This window comes from Myotis davidii, unplaced genomic scaffold, assembly GCF_000327345.1.
Source record: "Myotis davidii unplaced genomic scaffold, ASM32734v1 scaffold37, whole genome shotgun sequence".
Classification (NCBI taxonomy): Eukaryota; Metazoa; Chordata; class Mammalia; order Chiroptera; family Vespertilionidae; genus Myotis; species Myotis davidii.
In genome coordinates, this window is record NW_006289395.1 from 2,220,753 (window position 1) to 2,226,752 (window position 6,000).

Genomic DNA, 6,000 nt, shown 5'->3' on the forward strand with positions numbered 1-6,000 from the left:
ATGCTCTTTCTAAGCTCAGCTTCACTTCCTGTGTCCTCAGATGTGCTCCCCTTGTAAGGTCCCAACTTTAAATAGCCCTGGGTATGCCGAGGGGGCGCCCAGAGTTAGCTGTGTTCTCCACGATGCACCCTGAGTTGGAGCGCTTGCCCTGGGCCTAATTGCTCACAGACCCTGGTGGACCCATCTTCAGCAAGGATGTCGGAGGCCCCTTGGTATTCCCTTCCCTGAGGCTGCTTTCTCTTCTAGAGCAGCGTTTCTCAACCTGTGGGTCGCGACCCCTTTGGGGATCGAACGACCTTTCACAGGGGTCGCCTAAGACCATCGGAAAACACATATAATTACATATTGTTTTTGTGATTAATCACTATGCTTTAATTATGTTCAATTTGTAACAATGAACATACATACATTACGATTCATAACAATAGCAGAATTACAGTTATGAAGTAGCAACGAAAATAATTTTATGGTTGGGGGTCCCCACAACATGAGAAACTGTATTAAAAGGGTCGCAGCATTAGGAAGGTTGAGAACCACCGTTCTAGAGGAATCAGTAGGGAAGGCTGTGAGGACAGAGCATGTCTCTGTCGAAATAAACCTACGTTTCTATGAAAACTGAACCTTTTGTTTTCTTGCAGCCCCACTATGCTTTAATTATGTTCAATTTGTAACAATGAACATACATCCTGCATATCAGATATTTACATTATGATTCATAACAGTAGCAGAATTACAGTTATGAAGTAGCAACGAAAATAATTTTATGGTTGGGGGTCCCCACAACATGAAGAACTGTATTAAAGGGTCGCGGCATTAGGAAGGTTGAGAACCACCGTTTTAGAGGAATCAGGGAAGGCTGTGAGGACAGCGCATGTCTCTATCGAAATAAACCTACGTTTCTATGAAAATTGAACCTTTTGTTTTCTTGCAGCCCACAGACACTTAAACCTTGTTTATTGGGCCCGAGTTAGCCTTTGAGTCTGACATGCTGTGAAATCTCCCTGTCATCTTTGACCTCATTTCTCCCTACCCCTCACTCCCAATCCGTTGCCAGTTCCACATTCCTTGCATTGTTTGCCTCTGTCTCTGCCTCCTTCCCCCTGACCCTCTCTAGCCATCACCTGCGTTATTGCAGCGGCCTCCTAATACAGCTGCCAGCTGACGCAGCCCTGCTGATTGGGCCGCCCTCAGGGCACCAGGCTCTAGTGTTTCTGACCTTCTATCCCAGTGGTTCTCAACCTTGGCTGCACACTAGAATCGCCAGGGAATCTTTTCAAAATCCTGACTTCTGGACCTCATCCTCCGGAAATTCTGTTTCTTTGTTACTAATGTTGTGGCCCCACCCCATAACAAAGAAACAGAATTTCCGGAGGATGAGGCCCAGAAATCAGGATTTTAATAAGATTCCCAGGTGATTCTAATGTGCAGCCAAGGTTGAGAACCACTGACCTATCCACAGCAAAACTGTCCTCCTAAGAGCCCTGCCCTTGCAGCCAAGGGGTCTGTCTGCTCACGTGTAGTAAGACACATGTCACTGAGCAGATTGGTTTGGAATATTCTGGAGATGACAGTTCTACCTTAGAGGGGCTTGTTTTGCTGTCTGAATTTTGGAGCATATAAGGCCCTTTGGTGAGGAGCTGCTTAGTTCTCCGATGCCGCCCAGAGCCAGCTGTTCCCGGAGGCTCGAGAAGTGCCCCTAGAAGGATGCCTGTGTCTGCTGGAGAGATGGGCTGTTTCCTCTGGTTTTCGACTTTCCCCAAAGGAGTCTCACGGTTCTTCTGGGTGTTGGCCATGTCGGTCAAGATCCAGGCTGGAAACAGAGATCCACTCGAATAGGGTGTATGAGTTTCCTGTGGCTGCTGTAACAAAACCACTGCCTGGGTGGCTTAGAACAACGGAAACGTATCGCCTCACAGCTCTGGAGGCCCGAAGTCAGATCAAGGGGTCAGCAGGGCCCTGCTCTCAGGACAGCTGTAGCGGAGGATCCCTCTTTGCCTCTTCCTGGCTTTTGGTGGTTGGCTTGCAGTCCTCGGCCTTTTTTTGGCTTGCAGCTGTGTAAGTCTAATCTCTCTGTCCATGGCTGCTCCCTGTGTGTCTGTCTTCACATGGCTTTCTTCTCAAGGACACCGGTCCATTGAATTAGGGCTCCATCCTACGCCAGCAAGACCTCCTGTTAACTAGTTACATCTGCGATGACCCTATGTCCAAATAAGGTGACATTGCTAAGGTACTGGGGGTTAAGACTCCAACATACCTTTTTATGGGGGATACAACTCAGCTCATAAGATGTGGTGTCCAGGAGAGCTTAACCAATGGGCTGGGAATGGAGGTCAAGGTCAAGGGGAACAAACCAGGTGCTGCAGCTCCCAGGGCAAACAACCAGGAGCCATGGCCACTCTGGCATCAGAAGGGCAAAGGGAAGGAGCAGTTCCAGAGTGTGACCCGAGGGCACAGCTGTGGGACAGGAGCGGTGGCTTTCAGGGGTACACTGCAGTCCTGTCACAGCAGCCTGGTGGAGTGGGGGCTGGGGGACTAAATCCTGGGGCTTCATTCCCTTCCTGCCCCACAACCACCGATGGCTGACCCCAGTCAGCCGGGACGAGAGCGCCCTCTGCTGCAGTCCTGGGCACTCAGGCGGAGAGGGAACAGGGCCTGGACACGGACTGGCTGTCTCCAGCGGAGTCTCTATGGTGCTGCCTTCCCTCAGCCGGACTCTGGGTGGCCCCTGAAGCTGCTCTCACCTTTAAAGATTCTGGCTCTTCAGAAAAGTGCCCACATGTGAACAGTGCGTGCCAGGGGGCGTGAGTGTTTTTCTGTTTCTTTATGCTTCTCACTTTTTTCAATTAAAAAAACTTTTGTAGATATTGGGAGAAAAAAACAAAGCCACATTTATGTAACTCACATGGAGTAGTGCGGGCTGTGTCAAGCTTTGCAGTGTTGCTCAGTGGTCTGGGATAGTCCTGTGTCCTAAGGGCGCACCATCCTCAGGGTGCCTCAGAGCATCACAGAGCATGCTCACCCTCAGTTTTCTCATCTGTGAAATGGGTTTGTCAGCCCTTCCAGGGAATCAAAGTTGATGTGAAGACCAAATGGGACCTTGGAGGGGGATACTCATTGGAGATGATGAGCTGCACATAATGGAAAGTAGTTATAGAATAGGTTTGGAGCCACAGTGACACCTCGTGGCCAGTTCTCATATTGCATGCCACTTTGCCCCCTCAATTTAAAGTAATTCCCCGCCCGCGTCCCCCCGCCCCCGCACCCCCCCCTCTACGTTTGAAGCTTTCCCTGTGGGCTTTCGTTTAGTGGGCTGGTGAGATACCCATCCTGAGTGGGCAGCAGAGCATGGGTGGACACAGGCACATCTGAAAGCCAGTAAGGGCATCCAGTCAGAGGGATGCCGAAGTTCATGGACAGGAAATTCAACTTCAGGCGTTTGGTGTGTGGGACAGTCAGTCCTGAAGCTGGGTCCACCTGCAGGTCTCTGACCCCCACCGAAGCGCTGCAGGGCGCCCTCTGCGGGTCGCAGGGGAACAGCGGAGCAGACCCACAGACATGGGAGGTCCTTATTCCCTCTCCTTGCTGTCCTTTCAGGGAATCCGGGGTCTGAGGTCTTCCAACTCCAAGTTCTTGCCTTCCCAGAATGCAGCTCAGTGCCAGTGTGGATGCATCCCTGACGCAGTCCCTCCCTGCCTGTCCACCCCCACCCCATCCAAGGATCATCCCCTGGGCCCCACTCCAATAAACTACCCGAGAAGAGGCAGAGCCCCACAGGGAGCTGGTCAGGGCCCCATCGCCTGAGACTGGGTCATGGCCAAGCGTGGCTGGAGCCCAGCCTAGTGCATCCTCAGGACTGGCTGCCTGTGGCCCTGGCTCCAGGCCTACTCATCCTGAAGCTGTCATCTCTGTCTCTGGCCACCAATCAAGTTTTAGCTTTTTTGTTTTGTTTTATTGCTGCTGTGGCCCCCCTCCAGCCCTAAGCTCCTGCCCTCCAATGATTCTGGTCTGAGCACCCCTCTAGCAGCCAGCTCCCTCAACAACAGTAACAAGACCTCTCAAAAAATAGACCATTATCTGCTGCCTCCAGGCCTGTCCCGCCTGCTGCTTAGCCGACTCCTAAATTCTGGTGCCACATCCCAACCATCAGCCTTGTCCTGGGTGGGCCAGGTTCCTGGGTGATCTCGCGATCCTAGGTATTTTGCTTTTTAAATAAGGTTTACAGCCCAGCCCGAGTGGTTCAGTGGTTGAGTGTCGACCTATGCACCAGAAGGTGGCGGTGTGATTCCCGGTCAGGGCACATGCCCTGACTGTGGGCTTGATCCCCAGTGGGGGCCGTGCAGGAGGCAGCCAATCAATGATTCTCTCTCATCATGGATGTTTCTATCTCTCTCTTTCCATCTCCCTTCCTCTCTGAAATCAATAAAAATATATTTAAAAATAAATTAAGGTTTATACATGTGCATATGTGTACCATATGCATGTTTGTTTTGTAAACAGCAAATTTGAGCCCCCTTTCATCTATAAATATGACAAAGGTTTGACTCGAAGTTACAATATGGATGCAAAAGGCGTGCCCGACACTTTCCAAGATCCCAAGAATCATTAACCGTTTTGTGTAAGAAAAACTAAACAAAAAGAAACACCCGTCAGTAACAAGGGTGGCATTTTCCAATGCGTTTCGCTTTGAGGATGTAAGCAAAGTCTGGGAGGCGGTGGACGCCCCGGGCAGGAGTTCTGAACATTTGTTGCCCCTTAGAACCAACTGAGAAACTTGATAAAAACAGCAGTGCCCGGGCCCCCCTTCCGGCCAATGAAGTCTAGGGAAGGGGCTCATTCAGAGGCGCTGCCAGGACCGAGAATCACAGCTCTGCGCCGCCACTGCCCGCCAGGAGCTGCCAGCCCCGTGGCTATGGCAATTCGGGTCGATTAGAATGAAACAAAGTGAAAAATCCCCTTTCGTAGCTGCACAGGCTACAGGTCGAGGGCTCAGCAGCCACATGTGGCTGACGGTGGGTTGTCATATTGAAAAATGCAGATGACAGAGTGTTTCCACCATGGACAAGACGGGGCCGCGTGCTCACCTGACAAGCTCAGGGGAGGCCTGCCTGCTGGGTCCTGCACACGCAGGGACCGAAAGGAACCGCATAGGACGGTCTGACATGAAAATTTTCTGACTAAAAGCAAGTCATGCGGATAGTCGTGTCTTAGGCCGGCATCTTCCCTGACAAAGGTCAGTCAGTACCTTAACTGCGCCTGTCCATGGTCCTGTTGCATCTACAATAACACCTTTAGGATGTCAGGGTAACTTCCCTTTTCCACACCCTCACTGCCCCAGAGCAGAGACCACAAATCCCCGCATTGCTCTGTGATCGTGTTAATTGTTAACTGCTAACTCTCCTACCCCCGCCAATGGAGAGAAGTATGTGTCTCTATTCATTTTACTTTTTACCCATTCCCAGAGATTTCCCCGCCTCCCCAATCTATCACCAGTGGACTTGCGGTAACCCCTTTCACCTCCTCCGTTGATTTTAATGTATAAAATCAGGTGCGAAGCTGCCATTCTCCGGAGCACTTTCTCACTCCGTTGAGATTTTGCTTCCTAACAGTTGTCGTCAGCTGGGCTCAGAAACTCATAAAAATTATCTGCAGGTTTAAAGGTTTCTCACGGCGACACATCCCCGCAGGAAGGTCTACGTGGCAGGGCTGCCCATGGGGTTGCCAAGCCCTGCTTGTTCTTGGGGGCTGATGTGGGCCAGTGGCCCTTACTAAACTGGAAGTGGTTGTCCGAGTGAGCTCCTAGGCAGGCTGATGGCCGTGTGTGTGTGTGTGTGTGTGTGTGTGTGGTGTTAGGTCCACTCTGGTTCCTGTTTTCTGCTCAGATGTCACCCTACAGAGTCAAGAAGCTTCTGGAAGTGCGTCCTGGTAATGTCAAGTAGAGACGCCCAGAGGCCCCCGGGCCATCCTTGTCAGGATGGTGAGCATCTCCCACCAGGAGGACAG